The following is a 21,239-nucleotide window of genomic DNA, read 5'->3' as shown; positions in this document are numbered from 1 at the left end:
AGAATAGAACAAAAAGACCCTCCCTGAGTAGGAGAATTGTGCAGCTGCCTGCCTTTGGACTTCATCTGCAACATCAGCCCTTCCTGCCTGGCAGCCCTTGAACTGGAACATATGCTCTCCCTGGCTCTCCAACTCCAACCTGCAGCCCACCTTGCAGATTGGGCTTGTCAGCTCCATATTCATGTGAGCCAATTCCTTAAAACAAATCAATCTCTCTGTCTCTCTAGATGGGTAAGTAGGTAGATAGATAGACAGGTAGATATAAGATACATATCCTATTGGTTCTGTTTTTCTCTGGAAAGCTCTAATACACTCACCCCCTGGGTTTTGATGGGTTAGTACAGACACTTAAAAATATAAGAATAGTTGAGAGCATTCATTCCAGCAGTGATGTCCTGATGAGACGGTCAGGAACCTAGCTCCTGCTACCTAAACCCCTCCAGAGATGTTCTCAGTCTTCCTAATAATATCTTCTTTTGTTTGCCACCAAAGTGGCCTGAGTGACACTAACATCCTCCCTTCAGAGACAGCTAGCTCTGCCCCTTCTCTGGGTCATCTTGGATAAGCCAGATGCCAGTCTTCCAGAAGGAGTGAGTGAAATGATCCTACGTAATTCTTGAGAGCTACTTCTTATGACTGCCCGAAGAAAAAACACCTGCGGTCCCACCAGTAGTCTTGTCTAATGTATTCACTTCAGGAGAATGAAGCGGGATCACCTGCATCAGAACAGCTTCTCACCTAGACAGCCTCCAAACCATCTTTTCTCCTCTCCTGCTTAAAACCTGAGAAGATACACTACAATGAGCACTACATTGCTTTCGCCTCATTATGACTTGTTTAAAGTTTAATATTCATCACCAGAGGCCTTTTTAATGCCCTTCCCCCAAGGCCACAGGATTTATTCTGGGATTAGATAGGACACAAGATGAAAGAAGCTGATGAGTAGTCAGACAGGGTTTCTCATCAGGTAGCACCAAACAGTTATTTAACACAACTGAAACTCTATCTTGCAGCAAGTAAGCATGCTATTTGCTCACCGTGGGGGTTTCAATGACTACCCACAGTTTACTTCAGCACTCCTGGCAAACTCTGGAGCCGCCTTGCATAATGCAGTGTCTAAAGAACATAATTCCAGTTGAAGAGAGCATATTTGCAGTTAAAAATAGAACTCAGTCACATAACCAATTCATACATAAATCGTGAGGCTGGGGGAGGGTCAACATTAAATAATAGTCACTGGGGTTCCTGAACACCTGTCCCAGTCATTCAGAGCCTGTGTTCTCTGGAAATTGCCAGCACACTGATGCCAGCCCTGCCTTGAAATCAAATGGTAAAAATAAACAACCTAACTGACCCAGTTAATCCAAGAAACATGAGTGTACCTTTAAGCAGACAGCAATTCAGGTGGCTTCTCCAGGCCAGGCCTCCTTGGGGATTTAGCTCTGTGTTCTAAAAGAATTAACTGTTGTAGATCCAGTGGCAGACATGCTGGGTTTATAGCTGGATTGAAAGCTGAGACTGAGTTAGGTCTCAATTCAATCCCCACTGATGCGTTTTCACTGTACATACATGTGTTATGCTCTGTACAGAATGCACCAAGGTCCCTTGCTTCTTCTAAACAGATGTGGGAGTCTCATGACCCACTGCTTGGGCTTGCAAAGGGCTAAGAATTACAAAAGAAAGTCCCTTAGTATGTGGTTTCCATACCAGAAAACACATTAAAACAGTAGTATAGATCTAATTGGAAAGGTTGTCCCAGATAAGAAATAGAAATTTCACGCCTGGATACATATAGAGCTAAGCTGTCGGAACTATTGATTCTGTGACATGCTACCAGAAGAAGGGATGTGGAAGAAAATAAAGGAGCTGCCTTCTATCTTAACCCTGCCCCACCAACCTTCCAGCCAGGCAAATTGCTTCTCCTCTCTGTGCTTCTCTTCCCCTCTTAAAAATAGGTCTGCAACGTATTTCCCTTCCAAGTTCACCACAATGGTAGAAGGTTTAATTTGGACACTTGTGTTAGTCTTTCGTTTCTGATTCTGAAATTCTAGAGCAATAATACCTTCTATGCTTCACAATCACCTGCAAAGCTTATAAAATTATAGTACCCAGGCCAAACCCCGAGATTCTTGAGTGGTGGGTCACAGGAAGAGATAGATTAAAAAGTGCCCAGGTGATTCTAATGTGCAACCAGGAATGAGAACCATAAGCCATGATAGGAAAGGCTTCCCCAGGAAAGTGTAGCAGATCAAGGTGTGGATTCTCCCACCACCTCATCCAAATCTTGAAAGGCTTTCCTTTCATGGGGTTGAATAAATTGTTTTGTTCCCAGACCTTCTCTCACCAACTTCCCCACCCCTCTGCCAGCATCAATCAGCATAGGAATGAGCTAATTTTGGAAAGGTGGCTGGGGACCTTTTACTGTTTTTAACTGAAGCAAAACTCTAAGTCGCTCTTAACTGTACTATGGCCTTTATCTCAAAGTTTATCTTTTAGAATCTACACAGTATTGGAGCATTTGTAACCAACCAGAGGTTCTTACAATCCTCAGTCTGTGCTGCCTTCATACCAGCTGGTACATGTCACCCTCTGCTGTGCCATAGGTCATTATTAGGCAGGGATGCCTTCGTGTTAAGCACCCCATCCTATATAATAAAAGGCTAATATGCAAACTGACCAAACAGTGGAACGACTGGTTGCTATGATGTGCACTGACCACCAGGGGGCAGATGATCAATGCTCAATGCAGGAGCTTCCCCTTGGTGGTCAGTGAGCTCCCACAGGGGGAGCGCCACTCAGCCAGAAGCCCTGAGCTGGGCTCACAGGGAGCGGGCCTAAGCCAACAGTCAGATATCCCCCAAAGGCTCCCGACTGCAAGAGGGCACAGGCCGGGCTGAGGGACTCCCCCCCCCCCAAGTGCACGAATTTCATGCACCGGGCCTCTAGTCCTCCTATAAAATGTGAATGATTCAGTGTAGAGGATCTGTAGTAAATCCCTTGGTGAGGAACTTAATGCCTCAGTGTGGGCTAATTAGTCCCATGTTTTACTCTACTCCTTGCTCCCCACTAAGCTCCATGCCCTTCCTAACAGATGTCTTGTTGCTTTGCTCCATGGGTTAGTTGTGTTTCTCACTGGAATAAGTTCTGAAGGACCTATTGTTCATCCTGTAACCTCCCATAGCCTATATTTTGGTTTTTGCCCTTGAAAGCACCCTGTGTGCTTCTGCTGTTTTGAATCAGACATTTAGAAGGAGCTAGAAACCTTAAAGAGAAACCAAAGGACACAGCAAGATCATGGAGTGGACTGATTAAGAGCTAGGGAGCGAAACAGGCCTGGATTTGAATCCTGTCTCCATCACTTACTAGCTATGCACTCTGGTATTACATACCTAACCTTTCTGAGCCTCAGTTTAGTCATCTGCAAAATCAGTTTAGTTATAAAGTCTATATCATGGGATTGACATGATGATTAAATGAGATGTGCCTGGCATCATGGGACTAGCCCAAATGTCAGCCACTATTACATCCATTATCCTATCTAACAATAGACAAACATGGTAAGTAACCATACCTCCTTCACGCTTCCCATTGGCTAATCAGGGCGATATGCAAATTAACTGCCAACCAAGATGGCAGCCGGCAGCCAGGCAGCTGAAGCGAACAGGAGGCTTGCTTGCTCCAGTGACAGAGGAAGCCAAGGTTCCCCGCCTGCCGCCGCCCAGCTCTGAGCTACACTCTAAGCAACTATGTTGCAATTATAGAAGCTAAACAAACCCCAGAAACCTGCTTTCAGCCAGCCGGGCCTCAGAGCTGGAGTTGAAACAGTGTTTCAATTATAGAAGCTAAACAAAGCCCAGATACCTGCTTTCAGCAGCGGAGGCCTCAGAGCTAAAGCGGGCTCTCAGCTCCAGTGACAGCCATAGAAGGTATATAAATCCCAGAATTAAAAAAAAAGAAAAGAAAAAAAGGAGAGGTTGGGAACTTCAGTCATCCGCCAGCCTGAAAACGGCCCTCAGCCCCTCACCCAGACTGGCCAGGCACCCCAGTGGGGACCCCCACCCTGAAGGGGGTGTGACCAGCTGCAAACAGCCATCATCCCCTCATCCAGGTTGGCCAGGCACCCAAGCGGGACCCCCACCCTGATCCAGATCACCCTTCAGGGCAAACCAGCCGGCCCCCACCCATGCACTAGGCCTCTATCCTATATAGTAATAGGGTAATATGCAAACTGACCCCAACAGCAGAACGACTGGGAATGACTGGTCACTATGACACACACTGACCACCAGGGGGCAGACGCTCAATGTAGGAGCTGCCCTCTGGTGGTCAGGGCGCTCTCACATGGGAGGAGCTCTGCTCAGCCACAAGCCAGGCTGATGGCTGCCAGTACAGCGGTGGTGGTGTGAGCCTCTCCTGCCTCCTCAGCAGCGCTAAGGATATCCAACTGCAGTTTAGGCCTGCTCCCCGCTGGCAAGTGGACATCCCCCGAGGGCTGCCGGGCTGCCAGAGGGATGTCTGATTGCCATCTTAGGCCCAATCCCCGGGGAGTGGGCCTAAGCCAGCAGGTGGTCATCCCCTGAGGGGTCCCAGACTGCGAGAGGGCACAGGCCGGGCTGAGGGACCCCCCTCAGCCCTCCCGAGTGCACAAATTTTTGTGCACCGGGCCTCTAGTTATTAATAAAATCAGAGTGAGGGGAGCATAGTGTACAACTAGCATCTCCTCAGAATAAATGGGAATTGTGGAAGTTGGGACAAGAAAGCCTAAGTTTAGAGCCATTCTCATTCTCTATGATTTTAAAATTGTGATAATAATAATGCCTACTTCACAGGGTGATTAGAAGGAGTAAATGCAATAATACATATAAATGTGCTTTGCAAACTACAAAAAAACATATAATATTAGGAATTATTATTCATATGCAATTTTCAACATTTTCTGATACTGGTCCTGACAACTGATCAAAGGAATAAATAGATTCTCTAAGCTTAGAAATAGAAATTCAATTCTCATGCCTTTAATCCAGCAGCTTAATAAAGTTCAGGCCAAAGGGTAAGCCCACAGAGAGTGAGATTCTGATTAAAAGGGAGCACCCATGCTGGGCTAACTGTGTTACTAAATGACCCCTTCCTTTGATTCAGCAACTGCCTACTGTTTACTTACCATATTAGCTCACATGGTCTCAGGAGATATCTTAACATTAAAGTTATTTTCATCAAGATGACCTTCATAAAAGATGGCCTAATGTCACAGAGGGGGGGGAAAAAAGGTAGAAAATATAATAGTGTATGTTTCTTACTTTGAAGGGCCTTTACTTGGATCTCATTTTTTTAATGTTTAACTTTTGTTTTAAACATTGTTTCGAGTGACACTCTTCTTTTTTATTTTTTATGGGTTCTCCAAACTACACTATTTTCCATTACTACCATAAATAAACATTTTTAATTTGAAAGTTAAAGGCTGGGAGCAGCTATGACAGCAAGAGGAGGAATTCAAGGCCAAAATGTGACTTGCCACCAGGTGGCTCCTATCAAAGCGCAAGATCTACCTGGGTCCTGAGATACCTAATTACAACCTCCCCTCCTCCATCTTCCAGTTATCCTCAGAGCCTCTGCTGAGACAACCTGCTCACCATTCACATTAAAGACATAGGTGAGTTAGGACATCTTAAATGCCAAAAGCAGGTTCTAGTAGTAGAATTTCAGGCTTTGATCTTGGGGACCCAAGAGGTATTTACAGGGACAGACTGATCATTTCTCCAATAAGACTCAAAGTCAGTGGTGTGAAGTCTTTAAATGACTTCCTACTCCCTTCCCCACTCCCCACTAGAAAGAAATTGGGGCCAACTGGATCCGTGAACATAGGAAATGAACCAGAAGGGATAGGCCAAATGAAATTTGCCAAGAGTGTGCAGGAGTGCCACTCCTTCAGAATTTTTTACATGTTTGTGGGGGCCACAGGGTTAGCTCAAAGGAAGAGAGGCAACCTAGAGACTAGGAATGTACTCTATCCTCAAAAAGGCTCCGAGGAGGAGGTCTGGGAGCATGTGTAAAATATGCATTAATGATAAGGAGAGAGTCTTTGAGTCTTCTAGCCCCACATAACTTCATTTTACCTCCTAATTAGAACCCAAATTAAGAACAAGAAAATTTTAAGTTATCTAAATCTACAAAATTAAAACCTGCACTTATACAATACTACATTTTACCAGCAAAATGGCAGTATCGCCCGGTAGTGTGGCTCAGGGGTCACTGGTTCGATTCCAGGTCAGGGCACATGCCTGGGTTTTGGGCTCGATCCCCAGCAGTGGGCATGCAGGAGGCAGCTGATTGATGTTGATGTTTCTCTCTCATCAGTGTTTCTCTCCCTCCCTCTCTCTCTAAAATCAATTTAAAAAAAAAAAAAAAGAAGGCGCTAGTTTAAAAAAAACCGCAGTATGCATTTATTTTAGTCCTTGGCATGTACTGAAACACAAGAACCTATGGAGGTATTATGAAAGGCAGTGGCACTTAATTGTATGAGGCAGGCAAACCAGAAAATGGATATTCTTTTTTTAAATATATTTTTATTGATTTCAGAGAGAAAGGGAGAGGGAGAGAGAAGTAGAAACATCAATGATGAGAGAGAACCATTGATCAGCCGCGCCCTGCACACCCCCCACTGGGGATAGAGCCCACAACCCAGGCATGTGACCTTGACCGGAATCGAACCAGGAACCCTTCAGTCCGCAGGTCAATGCTCTATCCACTGAGCCAAACTGACTAGGGCAGAAAATGGATATTCTTGAATGACCAAAAAGAAAGGAGACCCTGAATTAAAGTGATGTTTATCAACTACCAAGAGGTCTGGCTGACCTAGTCACCCTTTGAGGGGCTCTAGAAACATTAAGGGATGATCAAGTAGACAGGTGGCCAGGATAGCAAGTCACAGAGGGGCTAACATATCCCTGAAATGAACTGGAAATCTGCCACTGATGGCCTCTGGTCCCCAGCCTCAACTCCCAACACTGGTGAAATGTGCTTTTGTCCTGCTAGGGCCAGCTCTGCCTTCAACCAACGTAACTATTAGACAAACATGGAGGAATATCATGTGGAGTGGGTGGCAAATTATCTGCCTGATTGAAACACCCGTCTATGTTTGGGATGCCTCTTTAAACCTAATAGCTTTTCAAACAGAGAGCACAGGACTATTGACGTTGGGAAGGGGGTAAAAATTGTCTTTTGTCTTTCGTCCTCTAACACAGGTGCCAGTGCCCTTGGGCTGCCCAAGGTCAGGAAGAGGATGGGGTTAAATGAAGAGAAGGGGAATGAAGCCAGGCCTGCTCCCCCATTCCAGTACTGTCTCATCTATGCTTTATGGCATGAGGTAGGACAAAAGAAAATGCCATTTTTTGAGAACTTCTTAGGTGTCAAATATTCTTCAGTTTGCATTATATACATTATCTCTTTTAACAACTTTTGGAGGTTGTTACCACTATTCCCATATTCCATATGAGGCTCAAGGGAAGTAAAGGAATTTATCCAAATTCACACAGGTATTGAAACCTGGGTTGGACTCTGAGCCCCTGCTTATACAGGACACATCTTACAAACTTCTTAGATTGGTCGGTGCCAGTCTGGCCTGCACCCTCAGCCACCACCTCTGGCTCAGTTCCCTCCACAGTCCAGGAACTTACTCCACCTGGGGCCAGAGTCCTGCATGGGAGGGCCTTCCCCTTGCTGGTGTTGGGCAGCTGGGCTAATAAGCCACATGCCCTGAGATTCTGGCTTCTCCCACCACTCCTGGACTTAGCTAAACACAGGCTATGTATGAGATCTGCTTCTGCCACCAAAAGGGGCCAGAGAAGCAACCCAGAAGGGGTGCCTAATGGAAGTTACTTCTCATTGAAGAGACTCAATCCAACAATTTTCCTCGCCCTCATCCTTCCCAAGGCAGTCTCTCTGAACATCCTCCTTGAAGACTTCCCATGTAGCTGAACAGACACACATGATGACTCGTGTCTTAGGAGCTCTTCATGAAGCAATGTAATGTGTCCCCTGCCATTGCTTCCCACCCTTCCCTGCCTGCCGTCACTTTTTCCTCACCATGACTGCTCTGAGATTGCACTTTCCAAATGAAGCACCAGCCTCAGGCTGTTTCCTAGGGAACCTAGGCTTTGGGGTGTGTGTGTGTGTGTGTGTGTGTGTAACATATTTCATTATTCTTAATAATGTGATAAGTACCTGTAACCTACCACCCAAAACAAAAGCTAGAACTTTGACATAACCTTCATCTAACCACATAATCTCCATCCCATTCTCCACCTCTCCCCACACAATATAACCATCACCCAGAATTCCTTTGCTTTTAAAAAATATACAGTTTAATCGCATTTACATATACATTCTATAAAGTATATTCTTATATTAGTTGTTTTCAACTCTATAAAAATTGTCATAATGTATACATTATGTACATTTACTTTCTTCACTTATGTTTTGTTTCATTCCTAGGATTTACCTATATTGTTGTGAATTAGTATCGTTCATTTGGTTTTATTGCCACAATATCTAGTTGTGTGAACATATCACAATTCATCCATCCACTCTCCTGTTGATGCACATATGAGTTGTTTCCAGGTTTGTGCTTTGTGATCACTAAAGCCATGAACATTCTTGCACATATATGTGTAAGAATTTCCCCTGGGTCCACCTCTTGGAGTAAATTGTTGGGTCATATGTAATATGAATGTTCAACTTTAGGAGATAATACTAAACTTTTCCAAATTAGTTACACAAATTTGTACCTTTTCTATCACACTAAGAGTGTTCTCTAAAATCCAATTTTTATAGTTACCCTTGTCCTGATAGCTTCCAAAAAAAGAATTGCTGGTTGACAAAAATAACTTATGTCTCCTCTGGGCATTTGCATTTTTAAAAGGATGCTTGAAGAGGCAGTGCTTTAATCCAAAGCAATGAATTTCTCAGGCTGAATATCCCAGAGCCTCTACCTCTATATGCCATATCAGATTCACTCACTCAATGCTTCATTTAAATGCTTACTGAGTTCTGGGGCTCTGCTAGGCCTGAAGATCCCCGTAGTGGGAGATACAGGACCTGCCTTCAAACATCTTAAAATCTGATACATGAGAAAAACAAGGCCAATTATATTGGACTTGGATGCTATCTTGGTCTTCCTATTTCTTCTTCACTCTTTTTCCAGGTGAACCTGGTAATTCAGCTTCATCAAGGCAGCAGAGAGCACAAGAAGGCTTCAGGGAGAGTGGGTATACACTAAGCTTGAAGTTACCCAAGGGCAAATAACTTCAAGAAGTCCCAGCCTGGTTATTTACTATCATCAGACCCCTTCTAAGACAAATTTCCTGGAAGAGCTTGGCCCCTCCTAACAAAGACAACTGGTTCTATGGTGAGTCACAGCCCTGATGGCACCATTCTCACAGACTGCTAAAAACCTATCCTTCTACTCAGCTTCATTCACACAAGGATCTCTTAGAATGGATATAATATAAGTTAGGACCGCCCTAACCCGTTTGGCTCAATGGATAGAGTGTCGGCCTGCAGACTCAAGGGTCCCAGGTTTGATTCCGGTCAAGGGCATGTACCTTGGTTGCGGGCACATACCCAGTGGGGAGTGTGCAGGAGGCAGCTGATGGATGTTTCTCTCTCATTGATGTTTGTAACTCTCTATCCCTCTCCCTTCCTCTCTGCAAAAAAACCAATAAAATATATTTAAATATATATATAAGTTAGGACCTCTCTTCTCCCACTCCCTATCCACTTTCCCCCTCTGCTTGGTTTTATCTTTAAGGTGACTCCATGTGGCAGTGAGACGAACTTTGGCTGCCCCAGAACTCTAGTTCTTAGAGCCTGTAATCCTAGAGAAAGGGTATTTTCTGAATAGCTGGTAAAATACTCAGAGAGACTTCTGACCAGTTCAATTTATATCACATATTCTTTCATGAGGCAATCACTGTGACCAGGAAGATAAAATATTCTAATTGACTGATCCTGGGTCACATACCCATCCTTGGGCCAAACCACCTGAACAGGAATACTTTGAAATGAGGGTGGCAGATATGTCCCCCCAAAAGAATGCTGGGCAGACACAAAAGGTTCAAGAAGATAGTTTTACTTGATTGCTGTAGTTCATTTTTCTCTTATTACTTCTTTTACTAGATGTGTGAGAACCAGGCATAGATATAATTTACATTATCCCTCAGTATTCTATCAACTACATAAAAATAACATGTCATCTACCTGACTTCCTACTTCTAATGGCTTTAGTAATCACATGCATAAAAGAATGCTTATGACTGTTCATGCAGGCTCTCATCCTATATAATAAAAGGCAAATATGCAAATCGACCGAACGGTGGAATAACTGGTCACTATGATGTGCACTCACCACCAGGGGGCAGATGCTCAACGCAGGACCTGCCCCTTGGTGGTCAGTGCACTCCCTGAGCCGGGCTCACGGCTGGTGAGCACAGCACTAAAGATGTCTGACTGACAGCTTGGGATGTCCTAAACCATCAGTTCGACATCCCCTGAGGGCTCCTGGACTGTAAGAGGGCATAGGCCAGGCTGAGGGAGCCCCTCTCCCCTCCCCGAGTGCACAAATTTCGTGCACCAGGCCTCTAGAAGTATGTGTTTACAGTCCCCCTTTAACAACTGAGCAAATAGGGACCTCAAGTGGCTTCCCACATTCTAACCTTAAGTTTAGGAGAAATTCCGTTCCCTGCTCTGCCTTTTCTCTTACCTGAATCACTAATTTGGAATGTGGAATAGTTTCAGTCAGTTTTCTTGTTAGCTTTTTTTCTGGAGTTCTGAGTTTATTTCTTATTCTGCTCTCTCCCCCTGTCACCAGAAGTTCCATGCCTGATCACTTTCCTGTTCGCTTCTCCTTAGGCCAGTATATTAGAATTCTTAACCCTGGAATTTCTGGAAATGTAGCCAGAGGATGGGCATTGTATTGGGGTGGGGATAGCAAACAGTCAGTCTTAAAATCAAACCTCACAGTGGTCAACCTCACCTACTGAAAATTAGAATTAGCTCTGAGGAGCCCTTTAGTGTTTTGGAGTCTACAGAATTTCAAAGGATTCTGAGTGTTGGAAGATTATCCTTGGAAATCCTATATAGGATTCCTTACATAGAACCTAACTTTCATAGGACCTAATAGTAAGTCAACAGTAGTTGATTATGTAGACTGTAGTCAGTGCCAACTTATCTCTGTTTACCACAGATTTTGCGGGGTAAAGCAGAAGAGAAAAATATAAAAATGTGTTTTCTGTTCTTCATTGCACATATCACAACTTGAAAATATATTTTCGTTTATCTTATTTTTCTTTTGGTCTATCTTCCCTTTTAGAATATAAACTCTTTGAGGACATATCTTGTTCTACTTCATATGATTAGCACTTAGCAGGTACCAGGTACGGTCTCTATGGGTGATCAATAAAAACGGGAAGGAATGGGTCTCTATTCAGGTATCTCTTCTCAAATGATTGGCAACCATTGATTAAATATGCTAAGAAAATGTAGTCTTCCCTAAACTAAATTGTGCAGGAATCCAAGTTTGCTTCATTTCTGCTTCCCATTTTCCTTTCTTCAATGCTGGGCAGCTTCTCCACCTTACTTCCCAGATATTCGTTATCCCTATTGCAACTTCTCGGCAGCCGGGAATTTTTTCCTTTTGTTAAGCCTGTCTTTCTGGGTTGGTAGCCCAGATTCCAATATTACCCCTTCTTTCCTACACTCTCATTAAAACTCCCATTTTTCTTATTGCCCAGAGAAAAATAATCAAGTAATTCCCAGTTAAATGTTATGCTGTAATAGACCAATTAATGCAATAATTCTCCAGGGTTTGTATTTTAAAACACAAAGCTGTAAACCTAAGATAAAGAATGTATTATGGTGGCATTTCAGGATCTACATAACAGCACAGATGTACGTATTGTATTATTTCCATAGGTAGGTGGTGGAGTGTTGGGGCTTTCCTCATTTTCTCAGGATTATATCCTGATATCTAAGTCAAAGTCAATAAACTCCTAACTTTCTCATCATTTGGTCATTCTAGGAAATGAAAAAAAAAATAGAGAAAAACAAGAAAGCAGGGGAGTTTAAATACTAACAAAAAAACCCCAAACTTCGCATTTCCCTCAAGGAAAATAACAATAGTCAAATAAATTGTTTCAGAAAGCAAAGATCAATTTCAATTTATGTAGCTTGTAAAAAAATTACAAATGATGTTGCATTAAACAAATTGGGATGGGTGGGGAGTATAAAAAATACAAACCTATGAAGCATAAAGAATGATCACAAAGAAGTTCTCCAAAAGAATTCTTTCAGTGGTTCTCAACCTTCCTAATGCTGCGACCCTTTAAAACAGTTCCTCATGTTGTGGTGACCCCCAACCATAAAATTATTTTTGTTGCTACTTCATAACTGTAATTTTGCTACTGTTATGAATTGTAATGTAAATATCTGATATGCAGGATGTATTTTCATTGTTCGCGACCCACAGGTTTAAATGAATGGCCAACTCCTAAAGTATATTAAAGTTTAAATGAATGGCCAACTCCTAAAGTATACTAAAGTGAAATCCTATTTGCAAAAATTACATTTACAGTTAACTTTCTAGAAACCAAGCTACTGTATAAAATACTTTCTTCTGCTCCCTAGAAAAATTATAAATACATTTCATTTCATCAGCATCAGAATTTTCCTGGCCAGCTCCTATTCAAGCATTTCTTTATTTCCCTTCTTTGTATCATCTTAGAAGATTTTCTCTCTCTCTCTCTCTCTCTCTCTCTCTCCCTCTCTCTCTCTCTCTCTCTCTGAATACACTTCCTGGGCATGTGACTGGTCCACATTAAAAGTGGTTATCTTTGGTGATCTATTTTCTCTTAATAAATGCTACAATGTCACTCAGAAAATCACTGCTCCTGATACAAAATTTACAGGGCCGGAATCAAGAGGGAAAGGCTATTGTGCATTTTTTTGGGTTTCCTATGTTAAATACAGGAAGTTCAGATCCTGGGGAGATCCTGTCCAGCATGTTAAAAACAAAGCACTTCATCTGCCATTTGCTGTCCAGATCTACCACACCATTTTCTCCCTGGCAGGAAGTCAATTCTTTGTGCTTGCAAGTAGAATAAACAAACTGCTACAGGAGAGGAGAGGGGCTTGTCTCCCCTCCCCTCCCCTGTTGCTTGTAAAAGTGGGATTCTTGGGGTACTGCTGGAATAAGAATTTCATAGAAGTGTAACTGGGGTTTCAGCAGAGCTAAAATCAGAGCCAGTGCAGAGTTTCCTTTCCATTTGGAGCCAGGTCCTATACAGCATCAGGCTAGCTTAGCTTGTGTTCCCCACTGCAGCCCATCAGTCCATGGCATGTGGGGGTCCACATGGCCCTGGGCCACACGGGCAAATGCAAGAGAACACGGACGCCCTGAGCAACAAGAGCAAGAGTCAAGGGAGAGAATTCCTCTGTTTAGGGATTCTGTATTCCCAAATGTTTACGCCATTGCAGTGGCCACACCCAATCTGGCCAAACATCTCTGCCCCTAGGTATGATTGACAGGCAAGTATCCTAGAGTAGACCTTCCAACTTTACTGCGCATGTGTCTATCTTCTCTTTGTTGAATCCCTTCCCCCAATGTTTTGCAAGGAATAGGCCATTGTTCTCTGAGGAAGAGTGTGAATTGCAGTTTCCTGGTAAAGCTGCCCAAATGACATGCCTATAATATCTGGCTTTCCCTTTGCTCCTTTCCTATTATTAATAACTAGCTAATTACAACGGTATCAAAACCAACCTTATAGAACTAGTGAACATTTTATTTTATTCCCACCTGACTTCAAGAGAGAACCTGGGTATAATATAATATTAAATTTGAAATCTCTGTTTAAATCTTTGGCAGCACTCTGCTTTCTAGGGAGACAATAAAACATGGAAGTCCTTGGAATTATTACTTATGATAGAAGTGGCTCAAAATTGGATTCTACAATCCCCATATCCACCCTTCTACATAGCTTAGGCAATCTGCTAAACCCTCCACCCCTGGATATGATTCTGGGACTAGCTTGTAAATCTTCACAATTGTCTTCATTCCAAGTCCTGATTTGTTGTCTGAAGTACTCCAGTGATGTCAATTAACATATGTAAAGTTGGTGCCACACAAATACTCTCATTACACAGAGGGAAGCCAAGGGAAAGGAAATGGTAATGCTCCAGGACAACTGTAGATCTGACAAAGCCAGGGCTGGAACCACGATTCCTGTATCTAAATCTCGTGCTTTTGTTGCAGGCAGTATTGTGCTGCTAGTACCAAACTGGCTGTCTCCTCTTGCTCAGTGGCACCACATCTGGGACCTGAGATTTCATAGTTAACAGGTTTTGAAAATATCAGCTGTCTTGAACCGACCTGCTAAAGATCATTCAAGTTCATTTTCTATACTACTGCCATAATGATTTTCCTGAAATAAAATCTGAACATGTTACTCTTTTGCCTCAAAGAAACTCGCTGCTAGAGAATCAAGTCCAAACTCCTAGTCTGGCATATAAAGCCTCGCCTGCCTCTACACTTCTCCCTTCACCCAAAGCATCAGACATATTGAGATATTTGTTCCCACAAAAGAACTCTCCTCTCCTCTATCACCCTACGTTCTGCTGCACCTCTGCTGGGAACCTTCCGTCCATCTGGGGAGCCCCCTTCAAATTACTTAAGGGTCAGTGCTGTGTCACTTCCTCTGTGAGGCCTTTCATGATGTGCTTCCTTCCCACTGAGCTTCCCACTCAGCAAAATGTGGTTCATATTTAATACACCCTCCCTTAACTCACGTGTCACGTAAGAAAAATGACTATGAAAGGTCTCTGAAAAATGCCAAACACTATACAAGTTACATTATTATTAGTTATTATATAATAAACCTTATTTCTTTGGAAACCTAATTACAATACTTGTGATGATTATTATAAAATTAACCTCTAAAATTAGAACATTTTTTCCTGTTTACTCGCTGCTCAAATGTGAGCTAAGCTTAAAATAATGATGAGAACTGTGCTCACTTCAGCCACAGATATATTAAAATAAACCCATACAGAAAGGATTAGCATGAACTTTGCTCCATATGCCTTTCAGTAATTAAATATTGCATTTTATTTGCTTTCTGGAATTCTACTCCCAAGTTTCATATTTCTTTCCTTTTATCAATGAAATAGTCTTCATTGGCACACTAATTCTCTTTTAATAATAAATAAAAGTTTGATTTCTTTAAATGACTTTTTGCTGTAGCACTGAGTCTTTGTTGCTTGACTATCCAATCTGAAGACAGATCCACCCACTGTTTCTGGAACATTGATAATAACAGGTAACTTTAACTAAGTGTTTAACTCTGTACCAGACACTTTTCTATATGATCTCTGAAGATAATAAAATTTAAACCTCACCACAACTCTCATTTCCTCTCTTAAAGATGGGGATGAAAAAATGGAAACTTAGGAAGGTTAAACCCCTTGGTGCAAGTCACAAGTAGAGGCAGGATTTATCCAGAAGTCTGACAACACATATTTGCTGTTAACCACTGAATTGTATCACAGCTCTAAAGGACTGCAGAGCAACTGCAGCTGTGGGCAAACTACGGCCCACGGGCCAGATCTGGCCCGTCTGAAATGAATAAAACTAAAAAAAAAAAAAGACCGTACCCTTTTATGTAATGATGTTTACTTTGAATTTATATTAGTTCACACAAACACTCCACCCATGCTTTTGTTCCGGCCCTCTGGTCCAGTTTAAGAACCCATTGTGGCCCTCGAGTCAAAAAGTTTGCCCACCCCTGAACTAGAGGCTTGCTGGCTTCCACAAACTTATGCTTAGGGCAACAGGTAGTGGGGTCCCAAGGTTGTGGGAACAGACACCAGATCTTCAGAAAAGATCTCATTAGATTAAATGTGGTATCCTGGATTGAATCCTGAAGCAGTAAAAAGACATTAGTGGACAACTGATGAAGTTTAAAAATTTTGTAGTCGCCCTAGCTGGTTTGGCTCAGTGGATAGAGCGTCGGCCTGCGAACTGAAAGGTCCCTGGTTCAATTCCGGTCAAGGGCACATGCCTGGGTTGTAGGCTCGATCCCCAGTGGGGGACTTGCAGGAGGCAGCCGATTCCATGATTCTCTCTCATCATGGATGTTTCTATCTCTCTCTCCCTCTTCCTTCCTCTCTGAAATCAATAAAAAAATATTTTAAAAAAAATTCTGTAGTCTAGTTAACAATAATAGACAATGTTAATTTCTTTGTTTTGACAAATGTATCTTGGTTATAGAACTGTTAGCATTAGGGGAAAACGGGTGAAGTGTACACAGGAATTCATTGTATTTCACAATTTCTCTGGAAGTCTAAATTTAGAGTGATTTTTAGATTTTTCTAAAAAAATGATTGTTGAATTCATGGGTGAAAATAAAAGAACTGTATTTAAAGGCAAAACTCAGGTTTCTTAACTCAATCTTTTTAGTAAAAAAAAAAGACAAATATGCGTTGAGAATGCATTACAAAGTCTCGTCTTCCCCCCAAAAATGAACAGAATCTTGTAACACTATTGAGAAATGAAAAAGAATATTATAGCTAGCCAATTATATGATTGGCCTACACACAGCTTCCTTCTGACCTCTTGTACATCCTTAAATGCCAAGTATCATAACCTGGCACATGTTTTATAAACAGAAAAGAGAAACTAAATCAATGACAAATTATGTAGGTAACTTCGTAATAATTATACACCTTAGATAGGGCTCAATAATACTACCTCAAACAGGACAATTTTGCATTATAAGTATTATTTTCCATAACAGCCCTGGGAGAAAGTGGAACATGTTGTCCCAGAGCTTCTGGCTTTCTGCAGTATTTGAAGAACAAATAAGAAAATGACTAGTATTATAGTCAATGTGATATACTCATCTGAACATTCTTCCCAGATTTTGAACAGTTATGCCTTCAATGAGATGCTATTGTAAACATTCTTATTTAGGTTTAAAAAAATTCACAACCCAGGATCCAAGATGGCAGTGGAGTAGGTTGAAGGTATACTCACCTCCTTCTAGTACCAAACTGGAATTATAACTAAAATATAGATTAACCTGAATAATCAACTGAAGACCAGCTGAAAAGAAGTCTTATAATCAAAGATTTACAGAAAAAGCCACATCAAGACTGGTAAGAAGGGGAGAGATGTGAAAAAAGATGGCCGCATAACCATGGACAGCGGATAAAATTCTGGACGGATATTTCAGCTGTGGAGTGTTCCCCCTGAGTCTCAAACCCATGCTGGGCCCAGCAGAAGCAGCCACAAACTGAGGATAAATTTGTTGCCTAGGGCAAGTCACAGGCAGTGTCTGACATTGACCTGCACCAGAGTCCCTGCCAAGAGGCCCCAGAATATACACACCTAGTAGCCAGCTTCAGACATCAGAGCAGGATCCAATTTACTTTTCAAGTGCCATATCCAAAGGGTGCCAGACCCTGCTGAGGCAATTTCTGTTTCAGTGGCCAGCACCTGCACAGAAGCTCCTACACTATGGTAAAGGTCAATCCTCACAGTCAACCAGCTTGAGAGTATTTCCCACACACAAATGGGCCAATAGCAACCAAGACTCAATTACAAACAGGAAGGCTCACATAACTTACAAAGGAACATTCCTAGAGCACCCAGCTCAGGTGATCAAGGAGACTGTGCCACTGAGTCCCACAGGACATCTACTACATAAGGCCACCCTACCAAGAATGGGGAACAGAGGAGATCTGCCTAATACATAAAAACAAATACAAAGAGGCAGCCAAAATGGGGAGACAAAGAAACCTGGTCCAAATGAAAGAACGGAGAAATCTCCAGAAAAAGAGCTATATGAAATGGAGGCAAGCAATTTACCAGATACAGAGGTCAAAAAAATAGTTATAGCCCTAGCCGGTTTGGCTCAGTGGATAGAGCACAGGCCTGTGTACTGAAGAGTCCCAGGTTCAATTCTGGTCAAGGGCACATGCCTGGTTGCAGTCTTGATCCCAGTAGGGGGTGTGCAGTTATAAGGAAGACAAGGTAGTAGAAAATACCCAATCAGAACAGCAAAAAGAATTTTTTAAAAATGAGGATAGATTAAGGGGCCTTTGGGACACCATGAAGCCTAGTAAAATCTACATTATAGGGGTACCAGAAGGAGAAGAGAGAGAGCAAGGGATCAAGAACCTATTTGAAGAAATCATGGCTGAAAACTTCCCTAATCTGTTAAAGGGAAAAGACACATAAATCCAGGAAGCACAGAGAGTCCCAAACAAGATAAACAACATAAAGGCCCACACCATGACACATCATAAATAAAATGGCAAAGTTTAAGACAATCAGGGAATCATAAAAGTATTAAGGGAAAGACAGTCAATTATGTACAAGGGAGTTCCCATAAGACTTTAGCTGATTTCTCAACAGAAACACTTCAGGCCAGAAGAGATTGACAAGAGATATTCAAAGTGAAAAAAAAACAAGGACCTACAGTCAAGACTACTTTACCCAACAAGATTAACAGTTAAAATTGAAGGAGAAATAAACCGCTTCCTAGACAAGAAAAACTAAAGGAGTTCTTTACCATCAGTTTTATAAGAAATATTAAAGGGTCTTCATTAAGAAGGAAGAAAGAAAGAAAGAAAGAGAGAGAGAGAGAGAGAGAGAGAGAGAGAGAGAGAGAGAGAGAGAGAAAGAGAAAGAAAGAAAAAAAGAAAGAAAGAAAGAAAGAAAGAAAGAAAGAAAGAAAGAAAGAAAGAAAGAAAACACACAGAGGAACATAGTTAAAAGAATAAAATGGTGATACATACCTATCAATAACTATTTTTTTAATATATTTTTATTGATTTCAGAGAGGAAGGGAGAGGAAGAGAGAGAGACAGAAACATCAATGATGAAAGAGAATCATTGATTGGATGTCTCTTGCACACCTCCTACTAGGGACATGCCCGGGAATCAAACTGTGACCTCCTGGTTCATAGGTAAATGCTCAACCACTGAACCACACCAGCCGTGCTCAATAACCACTTTAAACGTAAATAGCTTAAATGTTCCAATCAAAAGACATAGGATACCTGAATGGATAAGAAAACAAGACCCAGCCCTGACCGGTTTGGCTCAGCGGATAGAGCGTTGACCTGTGGACTCAAGGGTCTCAGGTTCGATTCTGGTCAAGGGCATGTACCTTGGTTGCGGGCACATCCCCAGTAGGGAGTGTGCAGGAGACAGTTGGTCGATGTTTCTCTCTCATCGATGTTTCTAACTCTCTATCCCTCTTCCTTCTTCTCTGTAAAAAATCAATAAAATATAAAAAAATTAAAAAAGAAAAAAAAAAGAAAACAAGACCCATATATATGCTACCTACAACAGACCAACCTCAGAACAAAAGATACACACAGACTAAAAGAAAAGAGATGTAGAAAGATAATTCATTCTAGGAAAAGGGGAGAAAACCTGGGGTAGCAATACTTATATCTGACAAAACAGACTTTAAAACAAATGCTATAGTAAGAGACAAAGGAGACTACATAATGATAAAGGGAGCAATCCAACAAAAGGCTATAACCCTTATATACATTTGTAGAAATACCTAAAGATATAAAGCAATTATTTATGGAAATAAAGAGAGATTGACAATAATATAGTCAGAGTAGGAGATTTTATCACCCTATTGAGATCAATGGATAGAATTTCCAGACAGAAAATCAACAAGGAAACAACAGCCTTTTATGAAACACTAGATGAAAGAGACTTAATTGATATTTTCACAGCATTTTACCCCACAGCAGCAGAATACATATTCTGTGCAAGTACAAATGAAACATTTTCTAGGACAGACCTCACAATAGGACACAAAACATGTCTCAATGAATTTAAGACTGAATCATATCAAGACAATGGTATAAAACTAGAAATCAATCACACACAACAAATTGTAAAATACCCAAAGACATGGAGGCTAAATAACATGCTACTAAACAATGAATGGGTTACTAATGAGATCAAAGAAAAAGAAAAAAAATACCCTGAACAAACTGAAACGAGAACACAACAACCCAAAATCTATGGGACACAGCAAAAGCAGTCCTAAGAGGGAAATTCATAGCATTACAAGAAACAAAAAAATCTCAAATAAACAATCTAACTTTACACTTAAAGGTACCAGAAAAAGAAAAACAGACAAAGCCAAAAGTGAGTAGAAGAAAGGAAATATTAAAGACCAGAGCAGAAATAAATGAAATAGTGTCTAAAAACAACAACAACATCACAAAAGATCAATGAAACCAAGAGCTTGTTCTTTGAAAAGGTAAACAAGATTGACAAATATTTAACCAGACCCATCAAGAAAAAAAGAGAGAGGACCCAAATAAAATCAGATATGAAAGAGGAGAAGTAACAACTGACACCACAGAAATCCAAAGGATTGCAAGAAAATATTATGAACAACTATATGCCAACAAATTGGTCAATTTGGATGAAATGCATAAATTCCTAAAAATGTGCAATCTTCCAAAACTGAATCAAGAGGAATCATAAAATCTGAATAGACTGATTATAACTAATGAAATTGAAGCAGTAATAAAAACAACAACTCCCAGCAAACGAAACTTCTGGACTGAATGGCTCACACGTGAATTTTACCAAACATCCAAAGAATTGGAACCTATCCTTCTCAAATATTCCAAAAATTCAAGAGGAGGAAACACTCCCAAGCTCATTTTATGAGGCCAGAAGTATCCTAACTCCAAAACCAGAAAAAGACACTACAAATATGAAGAAAGAAAATTATAGACTAATATCCCTGGTGAACATAGATGCTAAAATCCTCAAAAAATATTAGCAAATCGGATCCAGCAATACATTAAAAAGATCATACATCATGATAAGTGGGATTTATTCCTGGGATGCAAGGTTGGTACAATGTGTGCAAATCAATAAATGTGATACACCACATAAACCAAATGAAAAATAAAAATCACATGCTGATATTAATAGATGCAAAAAAAGCATTTGATAAAGTGCCACATACTGACTTCCTAAAAGACACCTCTGGAATGAATGCTGAAAGTAATTTTTTTAAGGCCAGTAGGGGTTGGTTTGATTAATTTAAGAAGTGTTTGTTTATAAACAGTACATCAGACATGTATTGTATATAAGAAAGGTTAAAACGGAATCATTTCGGGGGTTTGAAACAAATTAATTC

The sequence above is a fragment of the Myotis nattereri genome, assembly GCF_964212035.1.
Source record: "Myotis nattereri genome assembly, chromosome: 11".
In the NCBI taxonomy this organism is placed as follows: domain Eukaryota; kingdom Metazoa; phylum Chordata; class Mammalia; order Chiroptera; family Vespertilionidae; genus Myotis; species Myotis nattereri.
The sequence above is the reverse complement of the archived record's forward strand: the minus strand, read 5'-3'. Positions refer to the sequence as shown.